This window comes from Rattus rattus, chromosome 14 (assembly GCF_011064425.1).
Source record: "Rattus rattus isolate New Zealand chromosome 14, Rrattus_CSIRO_v1, whole genome shotgun sequence".
In the NCBI taxonomy this organism is placed as follows: domain Eukaryota; kingdom Metazoa; phylum Chordata; class Mammalia; order Rodentia; family Muridae; genus Rattus; species Rattus rattus.
This window is the reverse complement of record NC_046167.1, coordinates 31,627,954-31,652,816: the sequence shown is the minus strand read 5'-3', so window position 1 is coordinate 31,652,816 and position 24,863 is coordinate 31,627,954. Positions and strand designations below refer to the sequence as shown.

Sequence of the window (24,863 nt, the reverse complement as noted above, 5' to 3'; positions counted from 1 at the left end):
AAGATCCTGTCAGTAAACTAGACAAGTCTGAACAACATGGAAATTGTTCTAAGAGGTAAAATATTGGTATGTCTTCACTGTTAAAGTCATTGGAATATAGAAAGTAAACAGTAAAAGTTTAGACTATGAGCTTTAAAACAGAGTACCTGAGTTCAGTAGCTGTGATGTAGCTCAGTTGGTAGAGGGTTTGTGTAGCATGGCTAAATGATCCCCAGCATGGCGTAGATGGGGCATGGTGGTATGGCTTACAATCTCAGCATTCGGAGGAGAGAAGCAAGAGAATCAGATGGACAAGATTACCTTCAGCTACAAACTGATTTTTGAGGCTAGCCTGGTCTGCATGTAACCCTCTCAATGATTTTTTTTCCTTTTTGGAATAAGACTATCTATATATGTGATTTTATTTTACAGGAGCTCACTGTCAAGAGACTTCTAAAGTGTTAGGATTTTTAATGACTTTGTGGACTTTTAACATGTACTGTATTTTCCATTACGGGATAAACATGAGACCCTGGGGACCAGGAATGAAAGGTTATGGTTTAAAAGTGATGTATTCGTGTGTCAAGCTGACAGTTGGTACATTGTAATGGTTAATCTTCCCACAACCTATGAGCAATTATTTAGATCAGATTTGTCTGTAGGTATAGTGTGTGTGTGTGTGTGTGTGTGTGTGTGTGTGTGTGTGTTTGTGTGTGTGTGTGTGTGTGTGTGTGTTTTGTTAATACACTCAGGTGACTCTAGGCAGCACCATGCCCTAAGCTGAGTTCTGAACTGTTTAAGAGTAAGGAAGGCTAGCTGAGCATAAGTAGCAAGCAAGCAAGAGTATATTTATTCTTTTTACTCTTTACTGTGGGTGTGATGTGATCAGTTTCTTGAATTCTGGCCTTGATGTCCCCTAAATAATGGACTTTAAGGTGAAATTTTAAATCTGATAAATCCTTCCCCTAATTTACCTTTACCAAGGTGTAATCACAGCAACAGAAATGAAATTAGAGCGAGTATGTTTGATAGTCTAACTGTAGTATCTGGTTTATATTTGCTTCATATACCTATGATTATGCCAGTTCTCTTTTCCACAACCTTGGGGGAGTGGCCTTTAGTCCTTAGACATCTTGATCTACAGTTTTAGTTGTACGTATTTTATCTTTGTATAAAAGCCCCCAAGAATATAAAACAAGAGCTCTCATTGAATGTGGAGCCAGCTCTCGGGGTCTCATCTTCAGCATAGCCGGGCCTACACGCAAACATGTCTAAGGTACCTGCAGTTGGCATTGATCTTGGCACCACCTACTTCTGTGTGGGTGTCTTCCAGCATGGAAAGGTGGAAATAATTGCCAATGGCCAGGGTAACTGCACCACGCCAAACTACGTTACTTTCACCAACACAGAACGATTAATTGGGGATGTGGCCAAGAATCAGGTTGCAATGAACCCCACCAACACAGTTTTTGATGCCAAACGTCTGATCAGACATAGGTTCGATGATGCTGTTGTTCAGTCTGACATGAAGCACTGGCCCTTCATGGTGGTGAATGATGCAGGCAGGCCCAAGGTCCAAGTCGAATACAAAGGGGAGACAAAAAGTCTCTACCCTGAGGAAGTATCCTCAACGGATCTGACAAAGATGAAGGAAATTGCAGAAGCTTACCTTGGAAAGACTGTTAACAATGCCGTCCGTGGTCACAGTGCCAGCTCACTTCAGCGACTCTCAGCAGCAGGCAACAAAAGATGCTGGAGGTTCCCTTGGATAAGGGCACAGGAGCAGGAAATCCGCTGCCTCTGAGACACCACCGGAACCTGAAGGGACCGACCTGATAAACAGTTCTCTGCACCCAAATCCCGTGGGAGGGAGAGCTAAACCTTCAGAGAGGCAGACATGCCTGGGAAACCAGAAGAGACTGCACTCTGTCCACTTTACTGATTCCAGAGGAAAACACCAAACGCCATCTGGAACTCTGGTGCACGGAAGCTCCCGGAAAGGGCAACGCAGATCTCCCTGGTTGCTACCCCCGCGGAGAGCTCATAAGCAACACCCCACAAGCAAACTTGAGCCTCGGGACAACAGGTAAGACAAACCTTCCTACCCCAAGCGACCTGCCTAGTGAACTCAGGACACAGGCCCACAGGAACAGCTGAAGACCTGTAGATAGGGAAAACTACACGCCCGAAAGCAGAACACTCTGTTCCCATAACTGGCTGAAAGAAAACAGGAAAACAGGTCTACAGCACCCCTGACACACAGGCTTATAGGACAGTCTAGCCACTGTCAGAAATAGAAGAACAAAGTAACACTAGAGATAATCTGATGGCGAGAGGCAAACGCAGGAATCCAAGCAACAGAAACCAAGACTACATGGCATCATCGGAGCCCAATTCTCCCACCAAAGCAAACACGGAATATCCAAACACACCAGAAAAGCAAGATCTAGTTTCAAAATCATATTTGATCATGATGCTGGAGGACTTCAAGAAAGACGTGAAGAACTCCCTTAGAGAAACACAGGAAAACATAAATAAACAAGTAGAAGCCTACAGAGAGGAATCACAAAAATCCCTGAAAGAATTCTAGGAAAACACAATCAAACAGTTGAAGGAATTAAAAATGGAAATAGAAGCAATCAAGAAAGAACACATGGAAACAACCCTGGATATAGAAAACCAAAAGAAGAGGCAAGGAGCTGTAGATAGAAGCTTCACCAACAGAATACAAGAGATAGAAGAGAGAATCTCAGGAACAGAAGATTCCATAGAAATCATCGACTCAACTGTCAAAGATAATGTAAAGTGGAAAAAGCTACTGGTCCAAAACATATAGGAAATCCAGGACTCAATGAGGAGATCAAACCTAAGGATAATAGGTATAGAAGAGAGTGAAGACTCCCAGCTCAAAGGACCAGTAAATATCTTCAACAAAATCATAGAAGAAAACTTCCCTAACCTAAAGAAAGAGATACCCATAAGCATACAAGAAGCCTACAGAACTCCAAATAGATTGGACCAGAAAAGAAACTCTTCCCGTCACATAATAGTCAAAACACCAAACGCACAAAACAAAGAAAGAATATTAAAAGCAGTAAGGGGAAAAGGTCAAGTAACATATAAAGGCAGACTTCTCAGAATTACACCAGAATTCACACCAGAGACTATGAAAGCCAGAAGATCCTGGACAGATGTCATACAGACCCTAAAAGAACACAAAGGCCAGCCCAGGTTACTGTATCCAGCAAAACTCTCAATTAACATAGATGGAGAAACCAAGATATTCCATGACAAAACGAAATTTACACAATATCTTTCTACAAATCCACCACTACAAAGGATAATAAATGGAAAAGTCCAACATAAGGAGGCAAGCTACACCTTAGAAAAAGCAAGAACTAATCGTCTTGCAACAAGACAAAGAGAAGAAAAGCACACACACATAATCTCACATCCAAATATGAATGTAACATGAAGCAACAATCACTATTCCTTAATATCTCTCAACATCAATGGACTGAATTCCCCAATAAAAAAGACACAGATTAACAAACTGGATACGCAATGAGGACCCTGCATTCTGCTGCCTACAGGAAATACACCTCAGAGACAAAGACAGACACTACCTCAGAGTGAAAGGCTGGAAAACAACTTTCCAAGCAAATGGTCAGAAGAAGCAAGCTGGAGTAGCCATTCTAATATCAAATAAAATCAATTTTCAACTAAAAGTCATCAAAAAAGATAAGGAAGGACACTTCATATTCAGCAAAGGAAAAAGCAACCAAGATGAACTCTCAATCCTATATATCTATGCCCCAAATAAAAGGGCACCTACATACGTAAAAGAAATCTTACTAAAGCTCAAAACACACATTGCACCTCACACAATAATAGTAGGAGATTTCAACACCCCACTCTCATCAATGGACAGATCATGGAAACAGAAATTAAATAGAGACGTAGACAGACTAAGAGAAGTCATGAGCCAAATGAACTTAACAGATATTTATAGAACATTCTATCCTAAAGCAAAAGGATATACCTTTTTCTCAGCTCCTCATGGTACTTTCTCCAAAATTGACCATATAATTGGTCAAAAAACGGGCCTCAACAGGTACAGAAAGATAGAAATAATCCCATGCGTGCTATCAGACCACCACGGCCTAAAGCTGGTCTTCAATAACAATAAGGGAAGAACGCCCACATATACGTGGAAGTTGAACAATGCTCTACTCAACGATAACCTGGTCAAGGAAGAAATTAAAGACTTCTTAGAATTTAATGAAAATGAAGATACAACATACCCAAACTTATGGGATACAATGAAAGCTGTGCTAAGAGGAAAACTCATAGCTCTGAGTGCCTGCAGAAAGAAACAGGAAAGAGCATATGTCAGCAGCTTGACAGCACACCTAAAAGATCTAGAACAAAAAGAAACAAATACACTCAGGAGGAGTAGAAGGCAGGAAATAATCAAACTCAGAGCTGAAATCAACCAAGTAAAAACAAAAAGGACCATAGAAAGAATCAACAGAACCAAAAGTTGGTTCTTTGAGAAAATCAACAGGATAGATAAACCCTTAGCCAGACTAAGGAGCAGACACAGAGAGTGTGTTCAAACTAACAAAATCAGAAATGAAAAGGGAGGCATAACTATAGAATCAGAGGAAATTAAAAAAAATCATCAGATCCTACTACAAAAGCCTATATTCAAGAAAACTTGAAAATCTTCAGGAAATGGACAATTTCCTAGACAGATACCAGGTACCAAAGTTAAATCAGGAACAGATAAACCAGTTAAACAACCCCATAACTCCTATCGAAATAGAAGCCGTCATTAAAGGTCCAAATGAGAGCCCAGGTCCAGACGGGTTTAGTGCAGAATTCTATCAGACCTTCATAGAAGACCTCATACCAATATTATCCAAACTATTCCACAAAATTGAAACAGATGGAGCACTACCAAATTCCTTCTATGAAGCCACAGTTACTCTTATACCTAAACCACACAAAGACCCAACAAAGAAAGAGAACTTCAGACCAATTTCCCTTATGAATATCAACGCAAAAATACTCAATAAAATTCTGGCAAACCGAATCCAAGAGCACATCAAAACAATCATCCACCATGATCAAGTAGGCTTCATCCCAGGCATGCACGGATGGTTTAATATACGGCAAACCATCAACTTAATCCATTATATAAACAAACTGAAAGATAAAAACCACATGATCATTTCTTTAGATGCTGAGAAAGCATTTGACAAAATTCAACATCCCTTCATGATAAAAGTCCTGGAAAGAATAGGAATTCAAGGCCCATACCTAAACATAGTAAAAGCCATATACAGCAAACCAGTTGCTAACATTAAACTAAACGGAGAGAAACTTGAAGCAATCCCACTAAAATCAGGGACTAGACAAAGCTGCCCACTCTCTCCCTACTTATTCAATATAGTTCTTGAATTTCTAGCCAGAGCAATTAGACAACAAAAGGAGGTCAAAGGGATACAGATTGGAAAAGAAGAAGTCAAAATATCAGTATTTGCAGATGATATGATAGTATATTTAAGTGATCCCAAAAGTTCCACCAGAGAACTACTAAAGCTGATAAACAACTTCAGCAAAGTGGCTGGGTATAAAATTATCTCAAATAAATCAGTAGCCTTCCTCTACACAAAAGAGAAACAAGCCGAGAAAGAAATTAGGGAAATGACACCCTTCATAATAGACCCAAATGATATAAAGTACCTCGGTGTGACTTTAACCAAACAAGTAAAAGATCTGTATGATAAGAACTTCAAGCCTCTGAAGAAAGAAATTGAAGAAGACCTCAGAAGATGGAAAGATCTCCCATGCTCATGGATTGGCAGGATTAATATAGTAAAAATGGCCATTTTACCAAAAGCTATCTACAGATTCAATGCAATCCCCATCAAATACCAATCCAATTCTTCAGAGAGTTAGACAGAACAATTTGCAAATTCATCTGGAATAACAAAAAACCCAGGATAGCTAAAACTATCCTCAACAATAAAAGGACTTCAGGGGGTATCACTATCCCTGAACTCAAGCAGTATTACAGAGCAATAGTGATAAAAACTGCATGGTATTGGTACAGAGACAGACAGATAGACCAATGGAACAGAATTGAAGACCCAGAAATGAACCCACAGACCTATGGTCACTTGATTTTTGACAAAGGAGCCAAATCCATCCAATGGAAAAAAGATAGCATTTTCAGCAAATGGTGCTGGTTCAACTGGAGGTCAACATGTAGAAGAATGCAGATCGATCCATGCTTATCACCCTGTACAAAGCTTAAGTCCAAGTGGATCAAGGACCTCCACATCAAACCAGATACACTCAAATTAATAGGAGAAAAAGTGGGGAAGAATCTCAAACACATGGGCACTGGAGAAAATTTCCTGAACAAAATACCAATGGCTCATGCTCTAAGAGCAAGAATGGACAAAGGGGATCTCATAAAACTGCAAAGCTTCTGTAAGGCAAAGGACACTGTTGTTAGGACAAAACGGCAACCAACAGATTAGGAAAAGATTTTACCAATCCTACAACTTATACAGTGCTTATATCCAAAATATACAAAGAACTCAAGAAGCACAGTGGAAGGGGAAGCCCTTGGTCCTGCCAAGGCTGGACCCCCAGTGAGTGGGATTCTTGTGAGGAGGGTGGCAATGGGGGGAGGATGGGGAGGGGAACACCGAGGGAAAAGGGGAGGGGGAGAGGTTAGAGGGATGTTGGCCTGGAAACCGGGAAAGGGAATAACATTTGAAATGTAAATAAGAAATACCCAATTTAATAAAGATGGAGATAAATAAAAGAATTTAAATCCAAAAAAAAAAAAAAGATGCTGGAACTCTTGCTGGCCTCAATGTACTCAGAATTATCAATGAGCCAACTGCTGCTGCTGCCTATGGCTTAGAGAAGGTCGGAGCTGAAAGGAATGTGCTGATTTCTGACTTGGGAGGTGGCACTTTTGATGTGTCAATCCTCACTATCGAGGATGGAACTTTTGAAGTCAAATCAACAGCTGGAGATACACGCTTGGGTAGAGAAGACTTTGACAACCGAATGGTCAACCATTTCATTGGTGAGTTTAAGCGAAAGCACCAGAAGGACATCAGTGAGAACAAGAGAACTGTCAGGCGTCTCCGCACTGCCTGTGAGCGGGCCAAGCGCACCCTCTCCTCCAGCACCCAAGCCAGTATTGAGATTGATTCTCTCTATGAGGGAATTGACTTCTACACCTCCATTACCTGTGCTCGATTTGAGGAGTTGAATGCTGACCTGTTCCATGGCACACTGGACCCTGTAGAGAAGGCCCTTCGAGATGCCAAACTAGACAAGTCACAGATCCATGATATTGTCCTGGTGGGTGGTTCTACCAGAATTCCCAAGATCCAGAAACTTCTGCAAGACTTCTTCAATGGAAAAGAACTGAATAAGAGTATTAACCCAGATGAAGCTGTTGCCTATGGTGCATTGTCCAGGCAGCCATTCTATCTGGAGACAAATCTGAGAATGTTCAGGATTTGTTGCTCTTGGATGTCACTACTCTTTCCCTTGGGATTGAAACTGCTGGTGGAGTCATGACTGTCCTCATCAAGCGCAATACCACCATTCCCATCAAGCAGACACAGACATTCACCTACCATTCTGACAACCAGCCAGGTGTACTCACCCAGGTGTATGAAGGTGAAAGGGCCATGACCAAGGACAACAACCTGCTTGGGACGTTTGAGCTCAGGCATACCTCTAGCACCCCGTGGGGTTCCTCAGATTGAGGTTACTTTTGACATTGATGCCAATGGCATCCTCAATGTTTCTGCTGTAGATAAGAGCACAGGAAAGGAGAACAGGATCACTATCACCAATGACAAGGGCCGCTTGAGTAAGGAGGATATTGAGTGCATGGTTAAAAAAGCTGAGAAGTACAAAGCTGAGGATGAGAAGCAGAGAGATAAGGTTTCCTCTAAGAACTTGCTGGAGTCTTACGCTTTCAACATGAAAGTAACTGTTGAGGATGAGAAACTTCAAGGCAAAATCAATGATGAAGACAAACAGAAGATTCTTGACAAGTGCAATGAAATCATCAGCTGGCTGGATAAGAACCAGACTGCAGAGAAGGAGGAATTTGAGCATCAGCAGAAAGAGCTGGAGAAAGTCTGCAACCCTATCATGACCAAGCTGTACCAGAGTGCTGGTGGCATGCCTGGAGGAATGCCTGGTGGCTTCCCTGGTGGAGGAGCGCCTCCATCTGGTGGTGCTTCTTCAGGCCCCACCATTGAAGAGGTGGAGTAAGTCAAAGTAGAGGGTATAGCATTTTTCCACAGGGACCCAAAACAAGTAACATGGAATAATAAAACTATTTAAATTGGCAAAAAAAAAAAAGAGTATAAGACAAGAAAGTGTCTCTTTTGTTTTCTTTTAAGTGGGGAGGGAACTTTCAAAGGCCTCCTAGAAGGCTTGACTTCTTCACTGACCAGAATTGATTCTCATGTCCTTTTTTAAGAGGCAAGGAGTATAAAGTTCTGTGTTTGACTTAGATTAGTAAAGATTCATGCTTTCTCACCTGACCCAGGGGATCAGGATTTAGGAGCCTGTTGTTCTGGTATTTTTCAAGGACAACAAATTTCCTCCTTGAGTTCTTAATTTCTTTTGGCCTCTTGAAGATCCTATTCTCTTTGTCTGTTTGTTCTTTTGTCTTTTCTTTTTTAAAAAAGATTTTAGGTTTAATTTTGTGTATGTGGTGGGTGGGTATGTGCATGTGAATATAGGTGCCTAGACTTGTAAATTCTCCTAGAGCTGGAGTTAGAAGCTGCCTGATGTGGATGCTGGGAACCAAACTAAGGTCCCCTGTTAGCTGTGCATACTTTTATAGCTGAGGTCTCTGTCCAGCTGATCTTTGTCATTTATTTTTTCATAAGTCTTCCTGCCTGTTATAATCTGTGATCACCAATCACCAGAATGCTAATCCTTTTGACAGTTTTTTCCTTTGTTGATTTTCCTCTTTGTAGTTTCTATTTAATTTGCTTATACCTTACTTACCCTGTCCTATTTCCTTTTCCTGTTTATTTAGGGATAATTTACTCTTTCTAAACTTTTCTCAAGTATAAGATGAGGTTATTGACTTGGAAGCTTCCTTTTTTAAAAAATTGGGTTTTTATTATAGCTGCAGTTGTTGTCTTTGTATTTCTCTTTAGCAGTATTTCAGATGTGTCTGTTTTGAAATGTTGCACATTAGGTTTTATTCTTAAGGCATTTTCTGATTCTCTTTATGATTTCTCTTTAACCCATTGGTTATTTAGAAGTCTGTTGTTTTATTTTTTTTCTTATTGGTAAAATATTTGCATATTTATTCCTGCAAATTATTTCTTATAGTAATTTTCATTTGCAGTTCACTAGGTTCATATACTGCATGATTTTACTCTCTTTAAGTTAGTAAGGGTTGTTTTGGATATGGCACAGAGTATTTCCTGTACACTGAAGGTTCATGGGAGTTATTGGCCATAGTTTTACCATTTGTGTTCTTGAGGGCTCATTTCTTTTCTTTTTTTTTTTTTTAATGTTACCATTTTCTCTTGAAATTAGTATCTTTTAGTGTAGCACTTTGATTCCTGTGATATTTTATTTAATCAATAATATTTTAAATTTTTGGATGCTTTTTTTTTTGTTTTGTTTGTTGATTTTTTTTTTGTTTGCTTTGTTGTTTCTCCTGTCATTGCTTAGTTGGGGATTTATTCTGGGACCCTCTGGATATACCAAAACCCATAGATGCTCCAGTTTGTTGTAGAAAACAGCAACATATACACATCACGTATGTCTACCATTCTGTGTACTTATCATTTGTAGGCTTCATACATGTAAGTGCTGCATGAATAGACAGTCTGTTCTGTTGGATTGTTTAGGGAATGATAAGGAAAAAACAGTCCGCACGTGTTTAGCACAGCTCAGCTCTTTCCCAAATATTTTCAACTCTAAGTTGGTTGAAAATGAAGACACAGTAGACACAGAGGACTTGCCGACTTTCTCTGTGCCTTGAAAAGTCTTTGTTTGATTTCTACCAAACTTAAGCAAAATAGAATGTCCTCCCTGCCTTTGTAACTCCATTTTACCTTCTGTATTTGTGCTACTCTTGTATATTAAATCTCTATATGTGAGAAACTCAAAAGTACATCATCATAACTTATATTTTATATAATCCACCCTTAGAAGGAACTGGAAGAAAGGAGAATATGTAAATGTAGATAGTTGTATTAGTCTTTCTGCACTTCATGGATGTATGCGAGTTGGCACCATTGTCCACTCTTAACAGGAAATACACAGTATCAAAGGTTGGTAGCTCAGCAACACAGCTGCAAACTTCCTGTTTTATTGAATTATACTTTGAGAGAAAAAAGGGAAGAAGCATGTAATTTGAAAATAATTTTTAATCTTGCACACAGTTACTTTTCATGGCATTTCTTTTTTTGCGATTTGAATTTCTGTGTGGTGGTTTTCCTTCTGCCTTTAAGCTCTTTGTCCTGGAGGCCTGTTTGCTCCAGTTTGCTTCTCTTCCTGGTGAGAACCTTGCTTGTACCATTGTGTAAGAACTGGGGCAAAGGTACTGCTTCGCTTCTCCCAAAGTGACAGCTCTGCTTTCTCAGGACTGTTGAGAGCAAGAACATTCTTGCCTTGCCTATCTGGGCGTGGAATCAGGATGGGCCAGGAGTGCTAAATTCCTGGGTCCTCTCTGCACCTGGTATGCAGCTTCACTACTGGAGCTTCACTACTGGAGAAGAGCCTGTTTCAGCAGAGCCTGTTCAGACTGGAGTTGGCAGTAAAGGACTGGGGAGAGAGCACCAGCGCTCTGACTTCCCAGGAGGCAGCTGCATGCAGTGCTGAGGGGACAAGGACTGAGCCTGCATGGAGTTTCTGGAGTTATTTCATAGGTCACATCTGGAAGTAAGGGAGAAGTCAGGAGGGAGCAGGTTGTGGTTCAGATGTCACTCACTAGCTCTTGCTGAGACTTTGTGTATTTTCTTGAATGAATATTTATATATTTGTTGTATGTATAAAAATGTTCAAGACTTTGATTGCTTTGAATGCATTTTCCTAGTTAAATTGTTTATTGGAGATTCTGTGCACTTCTCGTTACAGAGTCTAGACTTCTATTTTTGCACATTTAAAAGGAATTGATAAATTTTGTCTCATTTAGTCAGTTTGTTAGATTACTGTCCTATCTCTCTCTGTAGTGTCTGTGTGGTTTGAAGAAACTGGAAAGTTTGACTTTGGCAAACCTTAATCTATTCTCAGCTTCAACGTTTCCATATTTGTGGTACACACCGTTATATTTTCTTTAACTTTGTAGGTCAAATTGGCAGCTGTCCCCAGAAGCACACTGAGGCTCTGCTATTACCTATACTGTGCAGAAATTTGTGAAGCATGGCAGATCTGAATCACTTGGTGGACTTGTTACATTGCACGTTACAGAAACCCATGACTAAATTCTGATATATGCAGTCTGAGGCAGGGAAGCCTGAGAATGCCTGACAGGAAGCTAAATGGCATGGAGGTTTCTGGTCTGGCATTTTATGATCTTAGCTGACATCTGTGCTTACCGTATTCATTCATTCATTTGATTCTTTAATTCTTTCACTTTCTCATTTATCAGTTGGAATATAGACATTTTCCCGTGTCTACTGTCTGGTTACCCAGTGATACAGTTTACAGAAGTAGGACAAATTCTTGACCTTTTTCTCCCTTTGTTATATTGATGATGAACTGGTTCCCTTGTATGTGAATTGGGAGAACTAGCAAAGAGATAAACAGATTGATAGGTAAAAATATGCAGGAGTTGGGGTAGCTCATATGATTTTTAGGATGAGCTGGCAAACTCAGAAATCCAGAGGCATGGTTTATATGCTACAGTGTTGAGAAAGAGTTTCTTCAAAAAAAAACACCAGTCTTTTCTAGTAAGGCCTTCCCCTGGCTGGATAAGGTCCACCATACTGTGGAGGGTAATCTATGTGATTTAAAGTTATTGAATGGTAAATATTAACCTTGTCCACTTCTGCAGCATCTGAGCATTAAATCGCAGATAAATGAACTATCATATACAGGTTAACATCTTAATTTTTTGTTCAAATTGAGAGTATATATAAAAAATAAATAAAATTTAATTGTAATTTTTAGTATTATATTATAAGTGAAAGAAATCTATATTATACATTTTTATTACTTCACTAAAAATTGTTTTTTGGTCAAAAATATTAATAACCCTGTATAATATTTTATTTCCACTTTGAATGCCAATTCTAAGTGTATGTTAGTTCATTAAGTTACATGATCTTTGAATCAGGTTAATTTTGGTGTGTGATGTTTTTTGCTATTTCCAAGATTTTCTTTTATAATAAAGTTTTAAAAAAAATCTTAATTTAAAAAGAAATTTATTCTAATAGTACTGATAAATGTACTATAAATACTGATAAAAGCCAAATAAAAGCTATTTTGTTGAAATTTCCTAACAGTAAAAATTAATAAGTGAATTTATCAGTAAAAGTTGGCATGTATCGTTCAGTTTCTATTTCTCTTTGAGACAGAGTCTCAGTATGCAGCTTAGGCTGGCTTCAAATTTTACCTTTTTACCTCAGCCTCACAAGTGCTGGGATTATAAGTATGTATCACCATGGCCAAATCATTAGTTTAAATATTAGTATTTATATATTGAAATAATGCATGCAAAATATGGTTGTATTATTTTTTTATTATTTCATAAAATTGAGTGCTTCCAAATTTTATTTTATGGTTATTAAATTTGAAATTGTTGATTTTAAAGTTATCTTTTTCTGTAAATCAGAATTTAAATATTTAAAATATGATTTTAGGGGTTGGGGATTTAGTTCAGTGGTAGAGCGCCTGCCTAGGAAGCACAAGGCCCTGGGTTCGATCCCCAGCTCCGAAAAAAAGAACCAAAAAAAAAAATATGATTTTATATTTGTGTGTACTAAGCTACCTGGTAAATTAAAAGTTGGTTCTAACAACTGACATTATAATAAATTTAGATTTTTAAAACATTTAAACATGTAAATATTTCAGGCCTATATCTTCATGGATATTATTATTTTTATTCTGTGAGAATATTTTTATTCAACACTTTTTTTTTTTACAAAGCAAAACTTAAAACAGAAGTTGTATCTCTTTTAGAAGTCTTAAAAATGTTACTAAATTTCCATGCTACTGTTTTGTGGATACTCTTATGTTCATTTTATCCTACTACATAGTAACAAGTTATTTAAATAAAAAAATGTACTCTCTAAAAACCGGAATTTTGTCTAGCAAAACCCACAGACAATGTGTGTCACTCTATGCAGGTGTGGGGTCAAGGTGCTGACTGATGGATGGTGTGGGGATTCCTTTCTGGATGCAGACACTTGGTCTTGATCTTATGGAGAGGGAGAAAGAAAGGGACAGGGAGAGAAAATTAATGTGAATATAGACTCACTTATGTGTGTAACCTAATTCCATTTTCCTCCCAGAGGACTTACAGTGGGAGGCCCTTAGAGTGGGAGTTAGCACTTCGGCTGAAGACTTGGAGGGAGATTAAACATTAACCCATGTTTACAGCTGACTTAATGAAACCAAGATTTAGATTGTGTGCTTATTGGAAATTGTCATTGCTCTTAATGATTTTGTAAAGTGGCTCTTAAAGACTCAAGGCTGGGGAAATCCCAATAGATAAGAGCATTTGCTATACAACAAGGACCTGAGTTCAAATCCCTAATAGTCTCATAGAAATCTAGACGTGGCCTCATGTACCTGTAGAACATGGCCTCATGTTACAGGAAGGAGACAAAGGATCCTGAGAGCTCACCTAACAGCCATTCTAACCAAAATGGAGCCATTCTAACCGAATTTAGGGTCAGTGGAAAAAACAAAAAGCTTGTCAGGAGGAAACATTCACATGCTTGCATACATACCTTCCACACTCAGTTGTAGTGAAACAAAAACAAGCGCTGCTGGGATGAAACCTTATAGCAAACGGACTACTTCAGCATTGACGCCTGTATATAAGCTTTGATTGGGTTCACACACTTCTGAGAAAGCTGTTGTAACATACGTTTGCCTCCATTTTGACTGGTGGTGGTGTATTACAACTTATATTACAAATTGTGAGCTATTTGTGAACCATAACAAAGTCTGCATTTGTTCCTGCTCTGTAATAGTTTAATTTAATCAGAACATTGTTTTTATTGTGATGCTGTGCTCCACCAGTGTTTGTTCTGCTATTACCACAAAGTTGAAGGCAGCTGATTTTATTATTAACAGATTTTACTTTATGAACTTTTATATTATTAAAACTCATTTATAACTCTGAAATCCTTTTAAAAGCACAGTTTGGGTTTTGTATGGCTTGCTATGTAGAGCACACACCTCCTCTGGTACTGTAAACTAGTGCTGATTTGTGCTTTACTCAGTGCTGTGTTTCTGTATTTGAAGTGTGTTAGTGGTTTCTCTGTTAAAGTGACTTTTGGATATAGAATAGTGTTGTATAGTGTTCCTAAGTGGAAGAAGGCTATGGTATGCCCTAACCGAGAAAGCACATCTTCTAGGCAGGCTTCATTCAGTCTTATGTTATAGTTTTGTTGATTATATTAAATAAGGCATATAGAAATAAAAATTTAAGGACAGCAGTAATTTGTTTGATCAGCTGTTGAAAGGTGACAAAGCCTCCTAATGTACCTTCTAGGCCAGTGGTTCTCAACCTTCCTAAGAGTGTAGCCTTTTAATAGAGTTTCTTGTGTTGTGGTAACCCCCAACTATAAATTGGTTTCATTACTATATTTCTATATTGGTATATTTTTGCCACTGTTACGATTCATAATGTAGTGCGAATATTTGATATGTGACCCCCAAAGGAGCCATGACGCATGCAGAGAACTGCTGCTCTAAAATCACTAGTGAATCATTAATTCACAGTACATGATAGCTTTCTAAAGCTTGACTTGTGACTAGTACAAACTGAGTGTAGTTTTTATCTTTGTTGTTGAAACTGTTTTTAACTGCATGTTAGTAAGCAAACACAGGAAATGAGTATTTCATGCTTACAGCGTGAACTTCTGGAAGCTTTACTTTGATTTCATGAATTAAACAGTCAAACCATTATAGGAATTAACTGAGTTTTCTGTTGACACATCTCTTGACACTGATTGAAAGCTACCATCATGGAACTGTGAGTTTCTTGGACTTCGAAGAGCCAACCAAGCAGCATCACTGCACTTGGACTGTGTGAATAAGATGGTTTAAATTAAACTCGAGAGATTCTTTTAGAACTTACCTGATCTAGATTAAGTTACACTTTATTGAGTATTGTGTAAAACACATTCTCTGCTTCTGTGACATGATGGTTTTTTTCAAACTAGCATAAAGCAGGACAGCAGCATTGGGCATTCAGTCACTTAATACTGTATGCAAGAGCGTTGAGTACTGTCTGAGAAGGAGGTGTCAGTTGTAGAGATTGGGGCTAATGTGTTTTCAGATGTAACTGCATGTTGAGGACTGAGTCTCACACATGCTATGGAGTCATGGCAGATCCTGAAAGTGTGTAAATAAGTCCTGGCTAATTTTAGTGCAAGTATATAAAAAACTCATTGCAAAATCAAAAGTTTAGTGTACGTGCTACACTAGGTGGGACACTCAGCAGATGAACATAAGTTAGACCATCTCAGGTAAACTACCGCATTCAATTACTATCGGGCATGCATATTTTCAGAAACTTTCCGAAACATGAATTACCAGCATTGGGAGACCAAGGCAGGAGGATTGAAAGTTTGAGACTAATCTGGGACACTTAGCAGAACCCTGTCATGGTAAAATCAGATAGTACCAACACTGAGCACCAAATTACTGTTTCCCACGGAAAGGCTCTGCCCTCAGTGTGATTGTGTGTTTATGACTGTTAGTAGTTCTCAGTGTTACACACATGGAAAGGAATGTGAAGCCTTCTGCTTTGCCAGTTTTATTCATTGTGACATTTTTTTTCTGGAACATTTTTTTATATTCTATTCCTTTCAAGGTAAAGATTGAATTAGTAATAAGCAGCCAATCATTTCTCTTAAATTAGCTGTTTTTATTATAAATATCATACAGTAATTAAAAGTGAAAGTAAAAAACAAAAGTAGTTTTATATCTACTTGATAAAAGTAGATTACCAGATGAGCATAATTTAACTTTATATCCTACTACAGAATTAATTTAAAGATTTACTATATATCTAATGAGAATAAGACCCTCAGAAAATAGGTAGGTGACTACATGTTCTTAAAGAGCTAGATATTCCTGGGACATTAAGTAATTTGGCATTATACATTATATACTAATATGATTTGCTATTCTTGACAAAATATGCAGTGTGACATACTTTCCTCCAGTGATTTGCTGAAAAGAGAAATCTCAGAAAAAAACATTAGTAGAAACACATGAATTTTTTTTGTAATTTTCCCTATTACTCAGTAATTGTATTCTCCAGGAAAATTTAGGTTTAATTTTATATAATAACTATAACCAATATATTGTTACTAGACAGAAGTGAGGCATATAGCAAAACTTAGAGCATTTGAAAACAATCACTGAATGTGACAGGGCACCTGAGGCTGTCACAGAAATGGATGCTGGTGGGAGAACAGGTAGGAACTGAGCTTGTAGTTTAGTACATAGTAACATATCAGCTTTAATTCTGCTTTTCAGAAGTGTATCTTGATTATCTTTAGGAAAAATGTGTAAAATGTGTACAGAAACTAACTGTAAATTTTGCAAGTAAGTTTATTTAAAGCAACAATGTCAAAGTTTATTGGTTTTTAGAAACGGTTTACAAGTCCCTTTTGTTTGTAATGGTTTGAAGAAAATTTATCAATCACTTTAAAACTTTAGACTTCATGAAATAAATAAACCAGGAAGTATGTGGTCCTAGGGCATTTTCCAGCTATAGGAAGTAGTTTTGTCTTTTGCACATTATAGTGATGTCCATGAACATTTCCTTTTTGATGCCTTAAAGGGGAGATCCTTGTGAGTGTTTTGTTTTGTTTGGTATTGTTTTCGGCTTTCCCTTACATTTCCTTTCAATGCAAGCAGGCCTTGAAAATGGCTCCAAATAGTTCCGAAGTGTAACTAAAATACTTAGAATTGATTGCTGCCAAGTAGTGGAAATCCTCAGTTTCCAAAATTGTATCATGTAACTGTAAGAATAGCACTCTGTAATTTGCCAAAGCTATTGTCATTACTCAGCATAAAATAGCCATGCTGGTCATGTAAATGGTTTCCTGGTTTTGTTGCCAGCTGTAATGATTTAGCTAAATTTCATAAAGTGAAATGGAAATATATTATACTTAAAGGATATAATTATTTAAGATAAAAGGCCCAGAGTAATTTTCAGGTTTTGGCAGTTTTCTTTTTTTTGCTTGATAGTCTATATCTGATACAGATAGACTATATTTTGATAGTCATAACTGTTATTACTCATCTTATGTTAATAGAATTTACAACTTTATTTCTTGACTGTAAAACATGATTTAGTCTTCTTGTGAAAGTTCAGGAAAAAATGGAGGGCTTGCTTGTTTGTTTTGTCCAGGCCAACTCTAAATTTCATTGATTATATAATAGTTCACAAAACCAAGCCAACCAAAGAACATTAAAATGGTGCTTTGGGGTCTTGCTCACCTCCATTCAGATGATTGCCATTTTGTAGCCATCGAAGTATAAATGAGAATAGCTACTGTATTTCCTGTTACCAGGCTGCTATGTCTATTATTTTATTTTATGTCACCACAGCTCTGAGATAGATTGACGCCCCCTTCACAGATCATGCTGGAAGAGCGACAGGTGTCAGGCTATCCTCAAGACTGTCCTTGAGACTTCAGGCAGTAAAAACAAGGGCCCTCTGTGTATTAGCCACAATTTTATCTGTGCTGATGTAGCTTCTGGCATATGCTGACACATGGCAAACTTCAAATAACCTCACCCTTTCTTAAGCGAGTGGTTGCTCACATTGAGGGACCTAGAGCAGATTTTCTTGGGGTGCCCAGCCTGGGTAAGTTCTATTGTTTCTTGTTCCAGACTTGATTGGGCTCCTCCTATGATATCTCAACATGTTATTTGTTCTTGGCTCCACTGATTGCCAGATACTTGCTCACTGATCATATGCCATGAACTTCTAAAATGGCTCTGCAGACACGCTTACCATGTGCCTCTGTCATTGTGAGACCTCAGGAAGCTCCTAGTCAGCTTGGACTTGGGTGCAGAAATTAGGATACATGGAATGGCATGAGTGCACATTTGACAGGTCAGATATAGCCATGCATACTTGGGCATTCCTTAGGAGTCATGATGCTATGGCTGTGTTAAACAGTTCCTAACCCTCACCTTTCCAGAATGCACCCGTAGCCACTCACCAGGTATGCTTCAGAGCCAGAACCCTCACTGTCAGTCTCTCTGCCTTGATGACTGCTCTTCTCTAGCAGATATTTCTAGTTAAGCAGCCAAGTTCATTCTTATTTCACTCAGTACTCTCACTATAGCCAGTACACCTCTAACTTGTACCATTGGTGTTTATACTGACCACTCAGATCCTGGTCGATGTTATCCGTTGAGTGATGGGTTTGGAGAATATTATTTTACTTTAATTATCTGAAAATTTTCCATTTTTAATAGTGAGCTTGCATATTCTAGTAGATGTAGCATATAGCTATTAAAATTATTAACATTTTTCAGTTCCAGCAGCTCTACAGAAAATTTACCTGTTACCTGTTTTCAGTGTTCTTAAAAACACTGGCTGATATTCTCTCTTAATTATATAAGCCAGTTGCTGGTTCAGTAGGGACTAAAGTTGAAAGTTGCTAATTACACAAATAAGAAACAAAGTGTCGGACGAACTCTTGTTTTTATTTTTTCTCTTTAACACTCTTCCTCATTATTTTTAATTCCAACCCCCCTTCCCATCAAACCTCTACTCCCCAACAAATTGCTCTCCTATTCTCATGTCTTTTTTGGTTCGTGGCCTGCTGCATGTAATACTGAACACAGACAGGGTCTTGTATAAGCAAGGGTGGACTCACTCAGTCTTTCTGGGGTGATCAGTACAGGAAAGTGTCAGTATGCCAGCAAGAATACTTCCGTCCAGGTTTCCAGGGCTGGGGAGACTTGCTGTTCTTGCGGAGGACTTTGGGTTGGTTCCCAGCAGTCACGTTAGGGAGTTCTCACTCCAATTCCAAGGGTTCACACAACCTCTTACTTTACTGTGGGTTTTTGTCTGCACAGTTCACTCAGACAACAGAACCCACCAAACACAAAGGAAAACAACTTCCTAAAACTCTGTTTCCATTGTCTTTGAGGATTTTTTTAAATAAAGTTTTATTTTAAACTGCTTAATGCAGTTTAAAGTTTTAAATTTAAGTCAGGAATCATGTGAGATTGGGATTGTCCTTAGCATGTCTGAGGCCTTGGGCCCTATCTATGCCTAGCACTCAAAATAAGAATGAGTGAAAGGAGGACCAGGTACTTATTACCTGTTAGTTCTGCCAAGTGCTCGAGTGCGCTACTTCCTTCTCCATCTTCTTTGATATGATCTGAGGCTTTAATCTTAGAGTGTTACTAAGTTGTAATTTTTAATCTATTTTCATTACTTTTTCTGTGGGCATAAAGATTATGAAATCCTAATGTTGCCACAGCCTTAAATAAGTTGATTTCTTTTCAGATAGATGTCAAAATGAGCTTTAAGAAAGTTTTCTAAAAATGTATGTTTCCACTTCATTTGTCCTCAGTATTTTCTTGATCTGCCCCTTCAAAAGATCACTGCTTTCCTTTTTGTTGCCCACCTTCAGACCATTTCTTTCCTAATCAGACTAGGAAAGTAAGTAGGAAAATAACTGAAATTTAAATTTTGCAGTTGCGATCTTCTAGAGCAAAGTGTTAAGTGTGGATGTGTTTGGGTTTGTTGGAGTAATGGGGGTGTTAATTGTATGTGAAGCAGTAACAGTTACCAGGTCAGCCTGTGGGCTTGTTCTCTGGGGGTTTCTGCCTGTGACTCTAGAAGACAGCACTGTGCTCAGCACTGGGATTTTCACTGGTGTTTGCTCAGTGGAACAGTCCTTACTGCTTTGAATCTTGGATGTACTCTGATCCTAGTCATGTATCTACCTAGTCATGTGACCTTGGCAAGTGGACAACATTGCTTTCTCTGTGTGTCACAAGGTGCTTAAACAGGCTTTCTTGGATTTTTTCAGAACATTTGGGAAACCATTTAGAGGAGGAGAGGCCCTTGTCTTGGAGTGGGTGGCAAAAGATGAAGTGTGTCCGCAGCTACTAATGGTAACACCACTAAATCATTTCCAGATAGGAGGCTTGAATTATTCATCTTTTGTAGGAGATAATTCTGTGACCGGAAAACCAAAATGTAAGATGGAAGGAAATATGGGAACAGCCTCACCAGGATGCCTGGTCAGGATAAGGCAAGTGGCAAGAGACCCAGTTTGGTGTGGCATTTGGAAAGCCATGGCTATGGAAGAGACCGACTTGGCTTTGTTCACTTTTTTTTTTGGATTTTTTTTAATTTACATTTCAAATGTTATCCTCTTTCCCAGTTTCCCATCCATAAACCCCCATCACATTCCCACTCCCCCTTCTTCTATGAGGGTGTTCCCCCACCCACCCACCCCTTCCCTCCTTCCCGCCGTGACATTCCCCTACACTGCAGCATCGAGACTTGGCAGGAACAAGGGCTTCTTCCATTGGTGCTCAACAAGGCCATCCTCGGCTACATATGCAGCTGGAGCTATGGATCTGTCCATGTGTATTCTTTGGATGGTGGTTTAGTCCCTGGGAGCTCTGGTTGGTGAGTACTGTTGTTCTTCTGGGGTTGCAAATCCCTTCAACTCCTTCAATCCTTTTTTTTTAACTCCTCCAATGGGGATCCTGTTCTCAGTTCAATGGTTGGCTGCAAGTATTTGCCTCTGTATTTGTCATGCTCTGGCAGAGTCTCTCAGGAGACAACTATATAAAGCTCCTGTCAGCACACACTTCTTGGCATCAGCAATATTATCTGGGTTTTGTGGCTGTATATATATATGGGCTAGAACCCCAAGTGGGACAGTCTCTAGATGGTCTTTTCTTCAGTTTCTTCTCCAAACTTTGTCTCCATATTTCTCCCTATGAATATTTTTGTTCCTCCTTCCAAGGAGGACTGAAACATCTGCACTTTGGTTGTCCTTCTTTTTGAGCTTCATGTGGTCTGTGGATTGTATCTTGGGTATTCTGAGCTTTTGAGCCAATGTCCACTTAGCAGTGAATGCATACCATGTATGCTTTTTTTTGTAATTTGGTTACCTCACTCAGGATGATATTTTCTAGTTCCACCCATTTGCCTATGAATTTCATGAAGTCATTGTTTTTAATAGCTGAGTAGTAATCCATTGTGTAGATGTACCACATTTTCTGTATTTCCTCTTTTGAGGGACAACTGGGTTCTTTCCAGCTTCTGGCTATTATAAATAAGGCTGGTATGAAGATAGTGGAGGATGTTATATGTTGTTGGAGGATCTTTTGGATATATGTCCAGCAGTGGTATAGCTGGGTCCTCATGTAGTACAATGTCCAATTTTCTGAGGAACCTCCAGACTGATTTCCAGAGTGGTTGTACCAGCTTGCAATCCCACCAACAATGGAGGAGTGTTCCTCTTTCTCCACATTCTCGCCAGCCTCTGTTCTCACCTGTGTTTTTGATCTTAGCCATTCTGACTGGGGTGAGGTGGAATCTCAGAGTTGTTTTGATTTGTATTTCCCTGATGAGTAAGGATGTTGAACATTTCTTTAGATGCTTCTCAGCCATTTGATATTCCTCAATTGAGAATTCTTTATTTAGCTCTATAGACTATTTTTAAAAAGGGTTATTTGATTCTCTGGAGTCTATCTTCTTGAGTTCTTTGTATATATTGAACATTTGCCCTCTATCACATGTAGGATTGGTAAAGATCTTTTCCCAATCTGTTGATTCCTATTATGTCCTAATGACAGTGTCCTTTGCCTTACAGAAGCGTTGCAATTTTATAAAGTCCCATTTATCCATTCTTGATCTTAGAATATAAGCCATTGGTGTTCTGTTCAGGAAATTTTCTCCAGTGCCAATGTGTTCGAGGCTCTTCCCCACTTTCTCTTCTACTAGTTTCAGTGTATCTGGTTTTATCCACTGGAGGTCCTTAATCCACTTGTACTTGAACTTTGTACAGGCAGTAAGAATGGATAGATTTGTATGCTTCTACATGTTGAATGCAAGATCAACCAGCACCATTTGTTGAAAATGCTGTCTTTGTTCCAATGGATGGTTTTGGCTCAATTTTCAAACATCAAGTGACTGTAGGTGTGTGGATTCATTTCTGGGTCTTCAATTCTATTCCACCGATCTACCTGCCTGTCTCTCTACCAACACCATACAGTTGTTTTTATCACAATTACTCTGTAATACAGCTGGAGGTTAGAGATGGTGATTTCTCCAAAAATACTTTTATTGTTGAGGATAGTTTTGGCTATCCTGGGGTTTTTAAGTTATTCCAAACGAAGTTGCAAATTGCTCTTTTTTAACTCTATGAAGAATTTAATTGGGATTTTTGAAGGGGATTGCATTGAATCTGTAGATTGCTTCCGGCAAGATGGCCATTTTTACTCTATTAATCCTGCCAATCTATGAGCTTGGGAGATCTTTCCATTTTCTGAGATCATTTTCAATTTCTTTCTTCAGAGGCTTGAAGTTCTTATCATACAGATCTTTTACTTGCTTGGTTAGAGTCACCCCAAGGTATTTTATATTATTCGTGACTATTATGAAGGGTGTCATTTCCCTAATTTCTTTCTCAGCCTGTTTATCCTTGGTAGAGGAAGGCTACTGATTTGTTTGAGTTAATTTTATATACAGCCACTTTGCTGAAGTTGTTTATCAAGTTTAGGAGTTCTCTGGTGGAATTTTTGGGGTCACTTACGTATTCTATTATATTATCTGCAAATAGTGATATTTTGACTTCTTACTTTCCAGTTTATATCCCCCTTGATCTCCTTTTGTTGTCTGATTACTCTAGCTAGGACTTCAAGTACTATATTGAATAGGTAGGGAGAGAGTGGGCAGCCTTGTGTAATCCCTGGTTTTAGTGGGATTGCTTCAAGTATCTCTCCATTTAGCTTGATGCTGGCTACTAGTTTGCTGTATATTGCTTTTACTATGTTTAAGTATGGGTCTTGAATTCCTGATCTTTCCAAGACTTTTATCATGAATGGGTGTTGAATTATGTCTAATGCTTTCTTAGCATCTAATGAGATGATCATGTGGTGTTTTTTCTTTGAGTTTCTTTATACTGTGGATTATGTTAATGGATTTCCATATATTGAACCATCCCTGCATTCCTGGGATGAAGCCTACCTAATTGTGATGGATTGATGTGTTCTTGAATTTAGTTTGCAAGAATCTTATTGAGTATTTGATATCAATATTCATAAGGGAAATGGGTCTGAAGTTCTATTTCTTTGTTATGTCTTGGTGCTTAGGTATAAGTATAATTATGGCTTCATAGAACAAATTGTATAGTGTTCTTTCTGTCTCTATTTTGTGGAATAGTTTGGACAGTACTGATATTAGGTCTTCTGTGAAGGTCTGATAGAATTCACCACTAAACCTATCTGGTCCTGGGCTTTTTTTGCTTGGGAGACTTTTAATGACTGCTTCTATTTATTTAGGAGTTATGGGACTGTTTAGATGGTCTATCTGATCCTGATTTAACTTTGGTACCTGGTATCTGTCTATGAAATTGTCCATTTCATCCAGATTTTCCAGTTTTGTTGAATATAGGCTTTTGTAGTAGGGTCTCATTTTTTTTTAATATCCTCAGTTTCTGTTATTCTGTTTCCCTTTCATTTCTGATTTTGTTAATTTGGATACTCTTTCTGTGCCCTCTGGTTATTCTGGCAAAGTCTTTATCTATCTTGTTGATTTTCTCAAAGAACCAACTCCTCTTTTTGTTGAGTCTTTGTATAGTTCTTTTTGTTTCTACTTGGTTGATTTCATCCCTGAGTTTGATTATTTCCTCCTTTCTACTCCTTTTGAGTGCATTTGTTTGTTCTAGAGCTTTTAGATGTGCTATCAAGCTGCTAGTGTATGCTCTATCCAGTTTCTTTTCAGAAGTACTCAGAGCTGTGTGTTTTCCTCTTATTTGTGATTTTAAATCAAAATATTGCTTTTCTGTTGTGTTAGGGTATCCTGGGGTTGATGTGGTTGGGAACTGGGATCTGATGAGTGCCCTTAGTTTCTATTGCTTAGGTTCTTGCCCTTGCCTCTTGCCATCTGCTTATCTCTGGTGTTAGCTGGTGTTCTTGCTGTCTCTGACAGTGGCTTGACCCTCCTATAAGCCTGTGTGTCAGCCCTCCTGGTGACTGGCTTTCTCCCAGTGGGATCTGTGTACAGAGAGCTGTGGCACATGGTCAGTTCCAGATGCAGGCAGAAATTAGAAGGTTCCTGTCCCAAACTGCTCCTAGTTTCCTGAGTCCTGAGGGCTCCAGGCTCATCCCTCTGAGCAGAAATGGTGGCCTTACCCGTGCTCTCAGGTGTGTCAACACTCCTGGAGACCAGCTTTCTCTCAGCGGGATCTGGGTACCGAGGGTTAGCTCCAGGCACAGGTGGAAACCAGAAAGCTTTGTTCACTTTTCTCCCTAGCAAATCATTTATTCTCCCCCCGCCCCCCAGGTCTCCAACTAGATCTAGTAAGGGAAGAAGTTGCCTAAGAATCTGTGAAGTCAAGAGGAAGAACTCATTTGCTGTTTTGTAGAAGGACATTACAGGACGGACCATGTGA

At 38.8% G+C, this 24,863-nt stretch overlaps 1 protein-coding gene and 1 pseudogene across 3 annotated transcripts in view; both read left to right on the top strand.

Moving 5' to 3' along the window:
- The window catches only part of Znf438 (zinc finger protein 438), a 126,578-nt gene that overhangs the window by 11,747 nt on the left and 89,968 nt on the right, over positions 1–24,863 (top strand). The window lies entirely within an intron of this gene.
- Positions 1,247–8,394, top strand: LOC116883464 (annotated as a pseudogene).